The following is an 18,972-nucleotide window of genomic DNA, read 5'->3' on the forward strand; positions in this document are numbered from 1 at the left end:
CATGAATTTATGAGATTGGATCAGTATATATGAGCAAAGCAAAACATGGAAAATACTGTAAGTACTTACTGGTTACAGCATCTGTAGATCTTCTATTTGAGCTGTCATCAATGACTTCTCTGGAAGTCTTTTTGCATCCTGTATTTTCTGTAGTGGAAAGGACATCTCCATTCCATGGACTAATGCCTGCAGACAACGGCACAGGAAGGAGAAATGCTTAGTTTTCAGACTGTAGTCTGAAACTAATCTCTTCATTCTCCATTTCTCCCTGTGAAATTAGGAAATATTAACACTTAGTTTCCTCAACAGGTCATGTTTGTAAGCATTGTAACTCCACAGTGATCATGTGCTTCACAAATGCCTTGTAAATTAAACAAACCAATTTTACAAATCCAGCAGGCTTCTGCACAATAGCTATTTTTGTTAGGAGTGAGTGAACAATAATAAAAACCCCAGTTATTTATCTCTTTGAATAAATTAAGACTTTACAATTGATACTCCCAATCTCATTATTTGTTGTATCATTCAAACTTTATCCTATACATCCAAATTTCCCACTTTCCTTAATCTAGATATTTTATAACTTTTTTTTTTCCCAGATTTTTTAATGCTATTTGTTACAGAGAACCCATGTCTTCCTAGGGACACTGAATAACCTATGTTTATCTTTAGTGGTAGAAAGATCAATCCTATTGAATATTTAAGTGTGAAGACTAGGGAGTTGCACTAGAATAAAGTTCACTAGTTTATATGACACAGGTATTGGTGTATTTTTCTTCTTTTAAAATAATTTCTGATTATTTCTATGGGATTTATTAGGGTTTAGGTTTTTTTCCTGACTGGATTAAGCAAAGTTTTGTCTTACGGAAATTGCATGAGGTCACTTGGATTGTTGCTATTCACATTCTGCCGGGGCACTGACTGGGTAAAGGACATCAAGGTTTGGGACATATCACATCAAGATCAGTGGCTGGGCAAAATAAATGGATGTGACAACTATAAAACATAATAAACATAGTGGAAGTGACAAGGAGAGTAAACTAAAGTGATGCAGTAAGTTCCAAGATACATATCTGTTCCTAATGGCATTACAGAACAAGACTAAAATGTAAAGAACGTGTAGCAGATTTTAAAATCTGTGAAGTTCTTGATAAAGAACAATATTATTTTCCCCATCTACTTTCTGCCACCCATACCAGTCAGCATATGCTCAGCATTTTGCATCTCCAAAAGCACATACAAATCAAAAATAAATGCTGTGACTGATATCTAAGAGGCAATGCATAAATATCTCATAAGCAGAGCTCACTCCTCGGAGAGCAAGCTGACAACATGCCTACATGCCGACTAGGGAGAGCAGAGGAGACCTGGAGGACAGTATTTGAAGGGAAAGAGGTTCCTCCAGTAACAGGGTACAACTGCAGTAAGAGCAAGAGCAGGCTGACTGCACTCCGGTTCACTGCCAGTTCTTAATCAAAGCCTCAGGGCACTGTTGAAATGGGAGCATTAAATAATATTAAGGAATAGTGAAGGACAACTACAAACTCAAATAATTTCCTTCCAACTGTGAGGGTAATGCATGTCCTTCAAATGTCCAGCATCTCACTCTTGGCTGACATGGTGGGCTGATCTATGAAAAATACAGATCATATCCAGCATAGGATTTCATCTGAGTGCTGCCTGGGCACTTTTAATTGGATGACAACAGCAACCCTCTTCTCTTTTTACCACTTTGGATCACATAAGGGTAGACAATATTCAGGTACTTCACCAGTCGTTTACTTGTCATGACTGAGCAGGAAAGTGCAGGAATACCAGGTGTCCTTCTTGTGCCTTTTTCCTAGGCAGATACCTTGAGATATTCTTTGTTTACCCACCAAATAAGTTTTTCAAGGTCAAAGAGAAGTCTGGATCCCTGGTGCACTGAGATCCTGCAAACCAGTGAAGGAACCGTGCATTCCCATATTTTCCAGCTTCCCACTATCACTGTTTTGGCCTTGAGCAGACTTCAGCCATTGCTTATGAAGGGGAAAGGGCTGGGACAGTAAAGGGAAGGAGCCACTTCCCTCAGGGCTCTACCCCAAACTCAGGAAGGCTTTCTCCCCATTAGGACGAAGTGATGCTGTGGCACACCTGACCATCCTGAGCTGCCCCCGTTCCCCCATCTCTTCTCTTCTGCCCTCAGAGCAGACAAGGAGCAGAGGTACACTCCTGCTTGGGCTGCCATCAGCCTGCCCTCAAAAACACTGCCATGGCTACACACAGTGAGCTCTCTCCAGCATGGCATGCCAAAAAGCTGGAGGTGGGAAGCACTTGTGGCCATGCATGAGCACCCAGCAGAGCAGAGCAGACTCTGCTGCCTCCTTCCCAGCTGTGCCCTGGCCAAAGGAAGCTCTGACACTACTCCCAATTATCCAGCTCTCCATGTCAAATATGCCTCTCTAAACCACCAGCCAAGGTCTGTTTTTAGTACAGCCTTAAGTAAGGGGGAGAAAGGGAAGAGGGCAAAGAAGTAGAAGCTCATGGTGATATTTCTTGCTTAATATTATTGTGTTAATTCCTTGTTTTTCCAGCAGCTGAATCATCTGTGCCTCCTCTGGGATGTGGCTCCAGCTGCTGTGAGACCTAGTGGCAAAGGCAGAGCTGATTAACTACAGGCTCTCCTGCTGCTGAATCCAGCCAGCAAACCATGTATGGGCCATTTCCCTAGCAAAATTAGTCTGTTTATTGAAAATCATAGCTGAATTTCCTCCTGGTTTCCCTTCCTCCCTCCCTGCCACAAAAGAAGCTCCCATAGTCAGGATGGCATGGGGAGGGCAGCAGCAGGAGCTGACTTCTGCCTGTGCCCTGCTACAGGTGCCACAAGGGCATAGGCTGAGGGAGGGAGAGCAATATGGGTCTCACCTACTGTCTGTGAGGGTTATGTTTGAAGCTATCAGGGGAGAGCCCCAGAGGAGCCCTGTTAAAATCTGGATTGCCTGAAAACCACACAGTCTTAGTGACTGACCAGCAGACTGAGGCCACAAGCAGCTGGCACTAGGACACACCAGGTTCAGTGGCTGAGTGCGGGCATCTGACCAGATTGCTCTGCACTGAACAACAAAACAAAACCTTACAGATTGCAGCTGGTTGACTACTGCATGGCCTGCCCTTCCTTGCACGGGAGACAAAAAATATCCCTGTGTGATGCAACTGTTTTCCTTTGGCTTCTGCAGCTGGTGGCACAAGCTTCCTCAGCAGACACAGGCTGCAAACAGACAACAGTGACCTGTGCTGGTCAAACTGGACATCAGGGATTGCTCTGTTCCTGGGCTATTCAGGAGGGCCCATTTTTATTGCTCCAGGTAGATCAGGAGCAGTTTCGAAATCTGACTGATACAGTGACAGTTGCCCAGAAGAGGACTTTGAAATACTCAGCCTGTCTGTTTTTGAAAATGAGTGTCACTAAGTGCCAGCAATCCCTGTTTGGTCTGAGGCTGCCCCTTGCATCCCCAGGCAGGCAAATAATGTAGAGCCAGGTCAGGGAAAACCAATGTAGGTAGCAGTGGAGAAAAGCAGTTGCAATGTTTCATCCTGAAGGCTGTTTTGTTATGAAAAAAACCAACTTTTTTTTCTTTAAAAATCAGAGCATTTTGCAAATAACTGTTCTGCTCTTAAAGAGTCTTCAGTTTAAAGCAATTTTGTTAACTGTCGGACTTCCTCCTTTTCCTTGTTTTTTTTTTAATTTCTTTTTTTTTTCCTTGTTGAGGAATGTGGTGAGAGGCTGGGGAACACTTACTTCTCAGTTAAAACTAAAATTTGTTTGTTTGTTTAAAAAGTGATAAAAAATAAAAAGAAGCCCATGTGGAAAAAACAACCAAATTTCAACCAGCTTCAGAGCCACCAGCTTAGTTACACTGGCTGATGTGCAAACACACATGGTAGACTAAATTATTTAGATTAACAGATATATGTCAGATATATTATGATGCAATTTATACATCAAAAATACTTATTAAAAAGAAGTCTCTTTTTAGTACCATAGCAGAGAGCAGCCATAACAGCTGCACTTCAGGTAATCTGGAAAGGCCACAGTAGCCTGTACACAGAGACACATCTTTCCAAAATGACCAGCAAAACTGAGGAATTGCAACAGCATTAGGCCTCAGCATCCAAGTTACATCACTCAGCTGATGCAAAGCTGCTGGTGGGTCCAGGGTGACCTGGTTGTGCATCTGAACTGTTGCATTCAAAGCTGAATTGAGGTTCAGGCTCTAATTCAAGTGCAACTGAAATCACACAGACAAACAGCTAAAAGTCCAAGCCAACAGTAATGTTCATGACACTCATTATGTCCCTACAGGGAGCAATTAGTGAGGACTGCAACAGACCAAAAGAAAGGTGATGTCCTCCGTCTCAAAAAGCTCTAATCTCACGGCAAGACAATAGGAGATCACTAAGAAGAAATCAGAACAAAACCCCATGGCTGGAAAAAGAGGAACTGGGAACTAATTTCTATTCACATCCTTGATGTGACTTTGTGATTCTTGGTCATCTCAGTTTCCCTGACATATATCTGTGTCTTCCAAAGGCAAACAAAAATCTTGAATCTTGCAGTTATTTGTTAATGATTGCAAAGCACTTTTAACTAGAGGGAAAATCTTGGCTGACACTATGGAAGCACAAAGGGACCATAATAAAGCCTAGCTGTTTGCTGAAGGTTACCCTACTGTGACAGTCTCTGGTGGGTGCAGGTGGCACTTGTTCACACCTTTGGCCCCTGGCTTTGGCAAAATGTCACCTGGAGAGTTTCTGGAGCATTTCTGGAATGTCTTGAATGCCAATTGCATTTGAGCAGTTGGTGCAGAAGGCTCAGTAACACCTGAGACACGGAGCAAGCCACCAACAGCTCCAAGATACCTGGCAAGCATAGCATTGGCACAGCGGTATCTCAGTGTTTAATCTCTGGCTGAACACAATCAGACAGGGCTGGAGTCAAAAGGATTTTTAAATGTTGTATTCAGAGAGAGCTCTGTATCATGGGGACAGAAGATCATCTCTAGTGGATCCATGGTAGAGATCCTTTGTTTTTTATTTGGAAGGATGACAAATATTTTATGTGCAAGACCTTTTAATGCTGATGTGGCCAGAGGAAATGGAGAAGTTTAAATGGAGGACAACAGGATAACAGGAAAAGCAAAGTGTGACGTGTTGCTTATTCAAAGCCCATGAAGATGGGGCACAACAGTTCCATACAAAGAACTGTTTATGTCGACCAACACGTAATCTTAAATTTCCTGCCTGAGCCATTTTTTAGTATCTTTTTGTCCTGTCTCTTTGTCAGTCTCCACTGAACTGAAAAACATAAGCATGATCATGTTAAAAATACTTTTTTTCATTTGTAAGGAAACCCTAGTGACTCCAGATCTCTATATAGCACCACCATGGTTCACCACAAGCATGTCAGCTACCAAGAGCTGAAGCTGAAAGGTCATGCCAAGGGTTTTATAAGTTATCTGGGGCTGTGAAAAATAAGGGACTTGCTAACTCTGAAGAATAATTTAACTGAATACACTTGCCCTGACCCAAAGGTGCTACCTTTGGGAATGTTTCACGGTTTGACACATAGAACTGTTGAGCATCCAAAGACACCAACCTGGCTCTCACAGTAACAGAACAAGTTCCGCCTCTCTGCAAACCAGGTTCTCACTGCATCACTCTCTGCACCCACATACACTTGGCTTCTCCCTGAGCATTGATAACAAACAAAGCAACACTCAGGGGACTTCTGTGATGCCTAGAATACTTCTGATAGACCAGCAATACCTAGTGGTCCAGGAAAACCAATCTTTCCCCTTTATCCACAGAGAACAGCTCTACACCAAGGTGCTACATTCACGCCCAAAAACCCCATAGAGAATTCATGCACTTAGGCTAATAGCTTTTAATAAAAAATAATAATAACTTTAAAAATCAGGTTTCTTGCCACACAATACAATAAAAATGCATATTTTTCTTCTTAAGCACATTTTAGCTTTTGTGAGCTTGTGTGAAAAGAGCCCATTATTAAGCCTGAGTTATTAAAGCAATATTAGAATTGCCCCTGCCCTTTTGTTAATTTGCTTGGCTTGGTGCACACATGGCATTTGTTTTATATCATGTGTGGAACTTGCTTCTTTAAAAAGTCTGCAGGTTTCAAATTCCTCCACTTTTGATAGATGTACTGTATGTACTGTTAGGTTTAAAAAAAGTTACAGGTGGCTGCTATTTTTCCCAATTCAGTCCACAAAAGCCTCTTTCTTAAAAGTAGTCCTTAATGAAAAAGAAAAGTAGAGCTACTGTATGTGAGGTTGCAAAGAACTCCGGTGGAAATATTTGGTGTTTACATTTTGCCGAACTATTTATACTGTGGACACATACTACACTAAAGGCTCTCTTTTCCCTGCATAATAGAAATCCTTGTGACTGAATTCTATATACTTAGTATGGTTTACATTTTTTATCCAGTTTTACCACATTTTATTCCGCCGTGCTTCCTACATGACTCTGTGAGTCTGTAGCAGAGCTGTATAATAGCAACACCTTCTGGAAGAAGGGAGACACTGGAGAATGCTTTCTGATTCTTGCAGCTTGTTGCACTCACCAGCCAGTGTACATTACTAATAAGGCAGAAGCTCAGAATAATAATTAAAATACATCTCTGACTGTATGTGCATTTATTGCTTCATTTAGCAGTAATTGAAAACTCCGTGTTGTTTTTTTTTTTAATATCTTGTTCAGAGCCTTTTTGTTCAGAGTACTTTTAACAGTTAATATTCAGGTTTTTAATTACACCAGATTTATGGGTCTGAGTCTCTGCTCTGCACACCCTTTGTCTGATGATATGAAAAAACAGAGGAGCACCCTGCTGCTTGGTGGCAGCAGCCACTTCTTCTCCCCTCAGAACAGCACGAGCTGCCAGCATGAGGAGGAGCATTCCCAAACCCATTCCCAAACCCCGCAGCAGAGCTCCCAAAACCACTGACCGGCAAATGATTTAACATCAGCCGAGTCTTACAAACTTAGATAAGCACCATAGCCTTCCTGGTGTCTTCATAAACAAAACTCTGCCCCTGAAGAGCCTTTAACTGCCTTTGGCATTGGGGCTTTTAAATTTTTGCCAAAAAAGACAGGCGGCCCTTTCTGAGTGTTGCTAGAAGACAGCTTTGCAAACACAAGTAGGAAACAGGGGGTGGGTGGCAGGCGGACTCCTTTGACTGTCTTTAACTTCGATCTATGGCAATATTTTCTTTTGCAAAGCACTGCAGAAAGATACCATTACAGTAGCAGTAGTAGTAGTAACGGCAGTAATACTAACAACAATACCACCTCTAATTAGATCTTTGAACAGAGGTGCAAGCAATCATTTTCACACCACTGCTGTAAAGATGAGTTCTACTAGAGAAACAGGGAGAGAAACTGAATTCCTTGGTGAAAAACACTATCAAAGAACAAGAGAGGGACAAAAGAGCTTCAACATTTAAACTTTGAGGCTACACATTTCAATCACAAAATTTGCTTTAATGGTACCAAACTAGTGAACAGCCTTATTCCAAAACACTGGGCATTATTCAGAAGAAGGATTATTAAATCCTGCAACATTCAGGCGGCTTGAAGGATGCAGGACTGAGAGGCCAGGTGAGCCTCATAAACCTGGATGCCTTTCCTGAGACAAGGCAAGTCACAGCCTGGTTCTTCCTGATGAGCAACCCGGGGTCACATCTGACAAATTTTGATGATTTTGCAAAGTTAATACAAGATTTCCATTTTGCTTTTAATTTTCAAATCGTGTGTCTCTGAGCAAAATTTGCCCATGTTCCTTGCTTTGACACTGTGTTTCTGTATCTTCCATGCCTCATTCACACCCTTGGTCAGGATTTCATTTTTTGGGCTATTCCTTTTCTTTCTGCACGCCCTTACTTGTGTTCACTGCTGCAGTGCCAGCTCCTGCCCACCTAATAAAGAAGCCAGTGTACTGCAAAGCATGCACAGTGCAGCCATCATCCACAAAACACTCTGACTTAGCTCACTCCATTACGCAAAACAGCTCTGAGGAGAAGCCTTCTGGAAATACAGAAACAGATTTTTCCATGATGGCAAAAAAAAAAAAAAAAGAGCCCTGCAAGGTATGTTGAGGTGTGTCTGGCAGCAGGGGGAAGAAACTGTTTAAGAAAAATTGTTTGTCAATGGTTTTCATGATATGTCTGATTTTGGCAAAGCATCTGCGGGCTAGTGGCACCCACAACTGTCTAGCATGTGATACACCCCCCAGCTAATCACATCAAACACACTCCACATCTTTCTAAGTAACTCCACGTCTGTACCTTAAAAAGCAGGGATTTGGGGCATGATCCTGCATGAGGGCAGACCGCACAGCACTAAGGAATCCATCACGGGCTGTGGGCAGCTGCTCAGTGTGGCCAGGTGAGGATAGCTATTGGAGCAGGATAGGGAAGGCCATATGGCACCAGCTGTGCTCTGGCTCCCAGCAGGACAACCTCTCCTCTAATGAATATAATTTCCACAGCATGCACAAGAGTGATTCGCTATTGCAATAAGCTGTTCTTGTCCTTTTCCTCACCTGTACCTGTCACCTTCGGGCTGCTGAGCTATCACACAAAAGAAAAAGACAGTGCAATGAAAACTGCAAGCTCTGAGCCCTACACTGTGAAGGTGCTCCCTGCTGCCACCAAAAATGAGCACAAAATTCTGTAGGGAAGCCTCTCCCCTGCCCCTTCTGCTTCATGTAAAGAAAGGCTGTGTCTGCCCCCCACACCTGTAAATGCCAGGAGCCATGAGGTGATGAGCCAGCAGGACTGTCAGAAAGTTGCTGAAGCCCTTCTCTCTGGTTCTGCCATTCCAGCCTCACTCCAAATGACATAGCTCCAGCATATCCCCTGAGCTGGGGAATGGGTTAATCCCAGGATGAGGGGAGTTTGTGACAAACCACAAACTAGACTGAGAATCCCAAGTGGAATTTTAACGCGTCTGGCCTGGGATCCTCAATCGTTGATAATGACAGGCATTACCTGACCCAGCCAGCTCGGGGATCGCGATAGCTGTTCTCAAGAATTTGCAAATCGTTCTCCAGTTCCTGGCTCCTTCCCTCTGACTATCTTGGCAGCCTGTTCTGGCAGCCAGACTATCTCACCTAAGACTTCTCCAGCTGGTGAAGCATCTTGGCGCTCCTGCCTCTCCATGCCCACACACTTTCATCAACTTCAGCAGTAACCCTTTTAAGTGTTATCTCGCAGCCCTAATTACTTCAAATACATTTTCTGCCTGACGGCGTCGGACAGGTGGAAACTGAGCGCCATCTATTGCTAACTAATAAAAGGCTGCTCTGGTGAGGATGAGACTACAGCCCTTTTCCAAAGGGAGGGAGCCTCTGCTGCGGGATTCCTGCAATCCAGCAGCATCCCCACAGACACCGGAAACAATTCTACTTTGAATTGATGGTTAAAGCCTTGCAGTTTCCCAGGAAATACATCTCTAAGTTCAGGATGTGTCCCTAGCTAATTTCTTCAACCTGGAAATATTGTGAGAACCAGCTTTCCTGCAGTATTTGTACAATTATGTAATTAATTTTGCCCTGAAATATTATGGCATTAATCTCTCTCTGGTATTTATACCTAACACAGGCAGACCATAAAGCTGGTCTCTACACAGTTTGTAGCCCCAAGCCTTTGGCAACACTGGCTGTACCCCCTTTGCAACTGTGAGCAACTGGTGTGAAAGAAGTGAGTAACCTCCAAAGCAAGCATCTTCCCCCACTCATCTGTAGCCAAGGGGCCCTCCAAGAACCTGAGGAAGAGAGTAGTGGTCAGCATGGCCACTGGTGGGAAGAGGACTTGGTCATTTCCTTGTCGAATGTCTTGGGACTTTCCTGCATGGGATAAAATCATTTGCAAATGCATATCCTTAATAAGACAAAAACTCTGAAAGTGCTATCAAGAGTCTAGGGTGGGTAGGTTTCTGTGACAGAAGCAAAAGCTGTATCTTTTCATATACAACTTTTGAATGTATCTGAAATGATGCTAATTGTTAGCACCAGATGATGATGCTGTTAATTTCTGCTTCTCCCTTTAAGCAACTATTGCAATCTTTTCCCCAAAAATGCAAATATTTGTAGTGAGGACAAAGTTAGGAGGGTTGATGGGTAGAGATCTGAAAGCACTAAACCAAAGTGCTGCTGTGCACAAGCTGCAAAGACCAGGAGCAGGTTGTCTGTGATGTTTCCATTAGATATGGCTGCAAAGATTCCTGAGAAAAGGAGAGAGTAAAGATGACAAAAAAAGGTGAGCAACACCACTTCAAAGTGTCTGCAGTCATAAAGTTGGGACATCTTCAAACTGTTGGGAAAAAAAAATATCCCTGATACAGTGTAAACAGCTGTGTTTGTTACAAGCTCCATAATACCTGCTACCTTTTTTCCTAAAGCTCTACATGCTGTAGAAGGGGAAAAATTATTTTTAAACATTATTTTTTAGCACATATGATGGAGATGAAAGGTGAAATATGTGTATCAGACAGTTTAAAAACAGAAAAGCCAAGGAAGAGAGATGTTCGGTTTATTTTGCAAAATACCCTTAGGATTTTTAAGGTTGTTCTGAAGGGTTCTAAGATCTGGCTCATGATTTTGGGTTAGGCTTTATTACTGATTCTAAAAAAGTCAACTGAAACTGCACAATCAGCACGCTAATAACTTCTTGCTTTTTGTAAATGAATAAAAACTGGTTTTCCTCACTAAGTAACAGAAAGGTAAACAAGAAATCAAAATAAGAACTAAATAATTCAAATTCAGGTGTGTTCTCCTTGAGACTCTGTGATTCCCTCAGTTTAATATCCTGTAGCCCACAATATTATTCACTGCTGCCCAGAAGGCAGGAGACCACTTTCATCTCCCAATACGTTAGGAGAACATGGGCTGGTTCACATGGCCCTGAGGCTGAGCCTGTCCCAACAGCTTTGACTTTGACTCTGTTCTATCCCCATCTCTTTCCCTCTTCCCAGAGCCTCGCAGCAGCAGTAGCAGCAATCAGATTGTCCTGTCAGCATTGCCAGGAGGACAGAAGGTATGAGCACAACCTTATTATGGAGCAGATCTCACCCATCCACTGGCCAGGTCAAATTGAGAGCAATATGAAGGACAAGGCAAGACAGACTGCGGTGGAAAATTTGTCCAAATCTGTCTGTGGCTGCTACTTCTACTCAGGGAAAGAGTGGTGGTCCTTAGACAGGATCCCCAGTGGGATGAAGAGACACTGAAGCAGACGAATATATTCCTGAGAGGACACCTACACATTGACTCAGCTCTGACACACGGTAGGTACAACATTACAGAGACACTTGGCCAATCCATCACCTCTCTGGCAGACAAGCACAGAGGGTTCAGGAGCAGCAACCCCACCCTGTGTCTGCCTAGGGTATCCTCCCACCAGAATTTCACTGAACAGACCATCGTAAAGGCTGAATTTGGCTGAAATTCAAACAGCAAAGGATTAAAAATTACTTTGTTATGAATATGAATACTGCTGGTAATAATCTGGGGAGTAGTAATGAAAAAATAGAGATTGTGGTGTAAGAAACTAAACTTAAAAGGCAGCACTCATGGGATTAAGATGATGATGGTTGTGGTCCACTCTTAGGTAGACTGTCCCAAATGCTCCCCTTTGTACATTATTTCGGTATAAGAGGAATTTTATTTCAGTTTTTGTTTGGTTTGGAAGAAACATAGTACTAAAGCTTTTAAGTAAGTACAAAATTAATTAATACTGTTGTGTTTCTTGGCAGGACCAATATAGAAGGTTTCATGTTGAAATACACTACCTCTGTTCTCTGTATTTGGTTTAGCCTTTTTTTTTTTAAGAGGACAGGGTGCTGGATGGCAGGGGACAGAGAGGATATTTTTTTGTTTGGAGGGTTGACCTATTTTTTTTTCCTACACCACATTTAAAGCTGGGAAGGTAACCAAAACAAGATCCAACTTCCCAGACTATCAGCAAAATTCTCGTATCAGATAAATAAGTGGTTATGGGTTAAAGCAAAAATGGTTACAAATTATCTTCTGGAGAGGTACTCCAATCTGCTCCAAAAAGTAAGGTGGTAGAAGCAGTTATGGATGAAGGAAGGATATTCCAGTTTAAAACAAATCACAGTACATTACAAAAGCTCTGCAAAGCCTGTTCTAGCTCACACAAGCTCCCAGGGCTGTCAAGAAAACACCAAAGACCCGAGTCGCCTGGGATCAGTAAGTTTAAAGGCAATCTGTTCTTCCTGAGCTATGAGAGTCCTGTGAGACTAGGACTCCGTTCCAAACTTCTGCTAACAGCAATGCCAGCTAGGAGCATGGTGAATTGTGATTTCCCCAGCATAGCTGTGCCAGCCGAAGCCCCAAATGACTCCGTTGTTCTAGCAAAAAAAATGTGCTTTTCCTTGTACAACTTTTCCTGTGCAAGGCTTGGCCAGGTATGGTTTTACTGTATAAACACCAAATGCAGTTTCACTGGCAGATCTGCAGCCGTCTGTCTGCACTGATGAAATGCCCCTAAGCACAGGCACAAGAGCACAGTATGTCACACTTTGGTTGTAAGCAGAGATGAAGGTTGATTATGTACAGCAGGTCTAAAAATCCATTGCTCCCTCACAGAGGCTTTGCTGTTCTCTTTGCGGTGTTGTGTTTACTCAGAGGGAGCTGTTGTGAACTGAAAATATGCAAGGTTATTTTGTTTTTCTTTTGTGCATGGAAAACAACACTTCTTGCATTCCCTACAATTTCTAGGGGAGGGGAGAACTACACACAGCCCTCGATGGATGTCTTTCTTCTTGTAGGAAGAAAGAGCCAAGCAGGCATCTCAAGTTAAAAGAATAATTTGCTTAGAATTGCGATGAAGAACCTAGAGTCATTCTGCCTGCGAAAATCAGAGGGGTCACAACCTGATTGCTGGAGACAAGGCAAGTTTTAGGCGCAAGATAAAGGAAGAAAAGTTGGGAGTTCAGTGTTTTATCAGGGAACAAATGTTCCTGCAGTTCAGGCATTTGAAAATCGCATTAACCTGGAAAAGCAAAAGCAGCAACAAGATACAGACATGAACGTAATAGACACTGACTGCAGTGGCTCCAGGGCAGCTGCCAGCTCTTACTTCTGCAGTGGAGGTCACGGAAGAACCTTTTTTGGTTCTTTTTTCTTTTCCCTTTTTCTTTCAAACCAGCATTATATCATATGTTTAACCAGAAAAAATAGTTCACTCATGAGCAGGAAGGAAGAGGCCAAACACGGGTCTTACTCTGTGTGTCTCAGCCACTTTACCACATCTTGTACTCCCTAAGATTATCTGGTCAGTTAAACACTTGTGGTGACACATAAAGGAGCAAGAAGGCAGCTGTACAATAACCTCCTTGTGGAGGGGACTTTGCTGCAGGCACAGTGAGCAGAGCCAGCCTGACCACATCCTCACCTGGCCAGGCAAGAGGCCACAATGCCCAATTCTTCACTAACACACACACAGGCACCAAAGGGCTCTTGCAGTTACGAGCTCCACATGCAGCCAGGCAGTTTTGGAGCTGAAAGACTTTGGATAAGTCACTGAACTGCAGCCCAAGTCCATCTTTTCTCTCCGAAGCAGTAACTAAAATGTTGATTTTTCCACAGATGGCTGCGGGGTTTCCCTGTTGTGTGGGCTTGGGTCAAGATCACAAAGGTAAACACAGTAAATGCTTCAAGTCTCACCTGTGTGGGTTCTTTTACTCTGTGCTGGTTAGTGACATAAAAGAACTTTGTATTTGCAAAACATCTGGTCCTCAATTAGGAAAACTGCATATGCAAAAATTATGGCCACTAGACATGCAGGCACAGAAACCTGACTTTCTGGAATAGACTCCAGAGTCCTTCTTGCAACTTGCCTTCCGCCCCTGAGGTTCAAGTTGTGTTTGGTCCCCATGCACAAAGGAGAAGGGCTTAAATTGGCCAGACACTCTTATGAAAAACATAGCACTGTGCCCAGATGCCTGATGTTGGCATAATTAATTTGCTTCTGAACACTCATAATCCCAGAAGATATCACCTGGGATTCAGAGTGGAACATTTAGGCAATGCAAACTCTTCCAACGTTAGGTGAAAATGAGCTGGGTGTTTATTTGTTTAAACCAGAATCCATACTGTAGGCTGACAAGGCCTGGAATTATAGAAGGTTTGGCCATGCATAAGCTTGATTTTTCCTGCATTTAAATGTCACTGTCAGCTGTAGGCAATGTTCCAGCTTGTGAAGTTTTACTGAAACTGGAAGCAACACTGAACTTGGCAGAAATGTGATTGTAGAGTTTAATTGAAAGAATAAGCCTGCTATTACAAATTAATGTGGAGAAGGCAGCCATGGTGGAATCTGTCTTCAGGTCCATATGGTCCTCCACTGCTCATTGATCATACAGCCTGTCATGCATTTACCCGCACAGGAGTCACTCTGTTTCTGGGGAGATATTACCCCCATTTTACAGCTGGAATATAGGAGCTAGGAGGGTTACCTGTCTTTCTCAAAGGCACAGAAAGGAACTGATCAAAGATAACTGGTAATCCCTTCTTCCTTTCCAGATTGCTTATAATTTTTCCCTAAAGAAAATCACTTATCTGATAAATTTATATTATGCGCTGCAGAGAAGTGCATATTATGCACACCATGAGAAGCAGTATCTTTTAAAAATAAATCATTACAAGCCATCCTGGTTTCTGCAATTTACTGTAATTGCAGTTTGATTTTCAGTGTTCCTGTGAAAGATTTCAAACTAATCATCTTATGACTGAATGAAATAGCAATTGTTAAAATATTCTTGGTTGATTACTGATGATCTGTGGGTCACAATTTTCTTTTTTCCCTGAAAAATTACTTTTCAGTTTTCATTTTTTACAATGAAAACTGTACCACTTTCTGGCTACCAGCTCTACACAAACACAAAATTATTTTTCCTGATTATATCTGTTTTATCAGAGAAAAAAACAGGTTAGACAATTCTACAGCACATGAATTTTGCCCTGAACTTCATATATAATTTGATGAGTTTCACTGAGTCAAACACTGGCTCTCCTTCATGCTGCTTAAATTGCAGTAACAGAAAATAAAGCCTTGTTCATGCTAGTCTCTCTTTCCAGGAAAAAGTTGCCACAAAGAGGCTGTGAGGCTTGGCAGAGATATGCACGTGTTCAGAAAATAAAGTTGGGGTTTTAATATGATCTTATCCTGTAAAACTGGGGGGATTTCCCTTTTGTCAAGCTGAAATTTTGCCTTATTGACATATCTCTTAACTTCTGGGTTATCTCAATATTAAAAACTTGTCGATATTAGACATACACAAAAATGGGGAAGTAACACAGATGTTGATTTTTTTGTTGTTGTTGAAATGTGAGTGAAATGTGGAATAAGGAGACTTCCTTTGTGCCACTTGGATATACCAGCGTAAGGGAATCCTTCCAGGGGACTCTGAGAGCCAAAGAGCTAAGAGGTACAATCAAGCTCTAAGATTCACCCCAGTAGATGTAAAACATTGCAAGGTAGGAATTCAATAACATTTATCTCTCAAAAACAGGCAGCCATCTGACCTAAAAATGTGCTGATTGGTTATGGTCCATATGCATAATACCAGCCTCAGTTACAAGGCTTTCATGCACATATTGTTACATAAGCCTCTGCCCAGGCTGGCAGATTGCAGTCTGGATTCCCTTAAGTAAAAAAATAAATATATAAATTGTGCTTTGCCTCTTTAGGAAGTCATACTGCACAAGGAAAAAGGTGCAGCATTTGGGGTCTCACTAGATTCCTTCCATGACACCAAAAATACAGGTAATCAGGTAATACTGTGTCAACTTGTTTATTTGTTCAAAAGCCTTATTTCAGGAGTGTGATGGGACCAAAAGCCAGAGGTTCCTCAGTCAGAATTCTTCCAGTGTGCTATGCAAGCAAAGCCTACATTCCCAAAACTGTGTTGCTTTGCTCCTTCAGAAAAACAGGCACAACACCAACTTTCTTTGCTTCCCACCTTAACACACACAGAGGCTACAAACTCAGCAGTCTGAGAAGTCCTTGGCACAGCCACTGAGAAATCTGCAGAGCTTTGGATTAGTGACTCACCTGACAGCAGCTATTAGCACTTCCCAGCCTAACACAGGCACCGATGATGAAAATAGTGCAAAGGGAAATGTTATTTCTCCTAGCAAGGCAATGTGTCTTGGATAACCAACCCTTGTTCTCAGCTTCACAAGCCAAATGATGACTTTGCAAGTGGAACTGTGCGGCGATTGCTGCCACCTGACGGCAAAGCAAACATTTTGATTGCAACGGAGGACGGGGGGGATCTGTCCCCACTGCTGAGTGACTGACCCATTCCTTCAAAAGGAGACCCGTCCATGGAAAAGTGATTGGCAGCTGGAATTTGGGAGAATTTCTAACCTTGAGCTTAGATCAGGCTCAACTGCTTTTTCCTCAAGAGCCATAAAAATATTCCACCTGCAAAAGGAGGGAGTAGCAAAGGGTACCTGTGCTATGAGTTATGCGTAGAGGTGGGTGTTTGCCAGAGAGCACTTTCAAGACAGGAATATAAACAACTGACAAACTTCTCATATTTTATGTTCTTTGCATGTTACAAGGATAGATTCTGCAGTGGAGGATGGGAATGATATGAAGTTTATAAGCATTTAAACGCAATGTGAATCTTAGCTAGTAGGATTCAGAGCAATAGGATGGTCAGAACCCCATCACTAGAGGTAAGAAATCCTATGGCAGCAGGCTGATCTGTGACATTTTCCTGCAAACTTTAAAGCACTAAGGTTTCCTAAATAGATGGGTGTATTTTCCACTGTCTTTGCTCTAGTCAGTTTTCAGACATGCCCTCATGATGAAGATACAAAACCTTCAGAAGGTCCTTTCTTATCCAACCTGGGGCTTCACAGTAAACCAAGTATTATAGACTTCATTGAGGCACAAGGCTTGTAAGAGCTAAAGGAAGGTTAAAAAAAAAGTTAACCCAGAATTCAGCAATGACTTAAGCAAGGTCTGGTGCATAAAATTTAAGAGCCATAATAAAAGTGGCAAGCACCTGGGAGATACTCAAATCCTGACTTTTCATAGGGGCTGATTCCTTAACTGGCCTCAGTTCCTTGCAAGTGCTGCTGTAGGTAAGAGAGCAGCCCTGCTCTTCCTATGCATGGCATCTGGGCATGTGCTTTTGCCTTCCTGTGGCCAAGCAGGGATCTGGTCACCCCGCAACTGGTATAGTGCCAGCAGTGCCACAAAGGGGAGGTCGGGGATAGGGCAGCTGGAAAGGAGTGGACCATTCTTTTCATCACACTCAGAGCACAGAAGTCACCTCAAGTTAGGTTCTGAGCTAATACCAGCTGTAGTCTCTGATGAAACCGGTGTTTCCACTGGCTCTGCTTGGTGATGTACTATGTCAATGTCACCTAAAAGGCAGCTAAGTCAAAGTCTGTTTTCAGGCTGTGGTGTGGTACATTAGATGAATTTCATCCCTGTCAAAATAAGGTCAGAACTGCCCTGGCTGTTTTACAGGGGATGGTGTTTCTGGTAGTGGCAGCCTCCCAGCCCATATTTAATTTGTGTATCTATATAGGACAGATATAAAATCAACTCCCTCACACATAACAATCCTGCAAAGCACACAATTCCAGATCATGCCTTAGCTGCACCTGCACAGGCCCCATTTAGACCAGAGCTTTGCCTGCATCTGCCTTTGGGCAGACCCTGAAGGTTCCCTGTATACTTGCTGTGTACTGAGGATGGCTGGTCTGCTCCTGAGCATTTGCAGAATGCCCCTTCAGATTTCCCACCTAGCAAATCAGTACTGAATTAATCAGCTTTTTCTTTGAAAGGCTATGTCTTGTAGGCTGTGAATATGCACATGTGCCTTACAGAAGTAACTGTTAAGACAACGTAAAATACTATATTACTTGTGTCAAAATTTAAAGTTTTGGTGCACTTTACAGTCTGTGGTTAGAACTCATCCATTTGAAATATTTTGTTATGTTTCTGCTTCAGTTAGGTATTTAACTATTTATCTCACAAATACTTAGTTTGGTTAGGATACTTTCTCTGCGTATGAGTTTTCTTTACACCATGCTAAAAAAAGAGTTAACTTACAGCACCATCAAAGTTAAGGATAATTGTCTAAATACCACTAAGAGCTTGAATAAACCAAAGTTGAACATTCTGAAAGAATTATGTCATGTGCAAAAGGAGAAGTATTAATAAACAGAGGTTATTCTGAAATAATTTCAGAAGAACAGTTTCCTTGAATGCTCAGAATTCAAAATCCCTAATTTGTACAGACACAATATAGTATCAACTGCAGGTAAAGCACGACAAACATTCTCTTACCTGCCATTAAAAATCACCCCCTTGGGAAATAGAGTAGTAGACACACCTTCCATGTTCTTGTATTTTCTTTTACAAGTTCATTATTGGAGAAGCATCCAGAACAACAAAGGTGCTACTACAGAAAATTTTGCTCTTCTTGGCCAACAGGGTAATTCATTAGCAGCTGTTAAAATCACCACTGTGATGCCACAATATGAGAACCCTTAGCAAAATTAAAGGGAGAAGAACAGCTTAAATTCAACACTTTTGTTGATATGCTCTCAAAGCCGGCACTTCTAATTCTGACTGCCTATACTGGAATCCCCAAATTTGTTTTCATGCCTTCTTTATATGAACACAGTGCAGGTTATTTGCTTTCTGCTCTGCCCTCTCACTGTATTATTTTAAAACAGTGAGTTTGGGGTTTTTTTTGGTCACATCAACTTCACAAGAGTTTGTACCCTGGATCAAAGTCCTCAGAATTGGTACTCTACAGCCCCAACAACACAGTGCTGGTGGTGTTACTGCAAGTGCTTTATCAGACAAAGCTATTGCCAGCTACTGAGATGTTTCAAAGGGGAGGAGAAACAAAAAGTCT

Source organism: Corvus moneduloides, chromosome 4, assembly GCF_009650955.1.
Source record: "Corvus moneduloides isolate bCorMon1 chromosome 4, bCorMon1.pri, whole genome shotgun sequence".
Taxonomy (NCBI): Eukaryota; Metazoa; Chordata; class Aves; order Passeriformes; family Corvidae; genus Corvus; species Corvus moneduloides.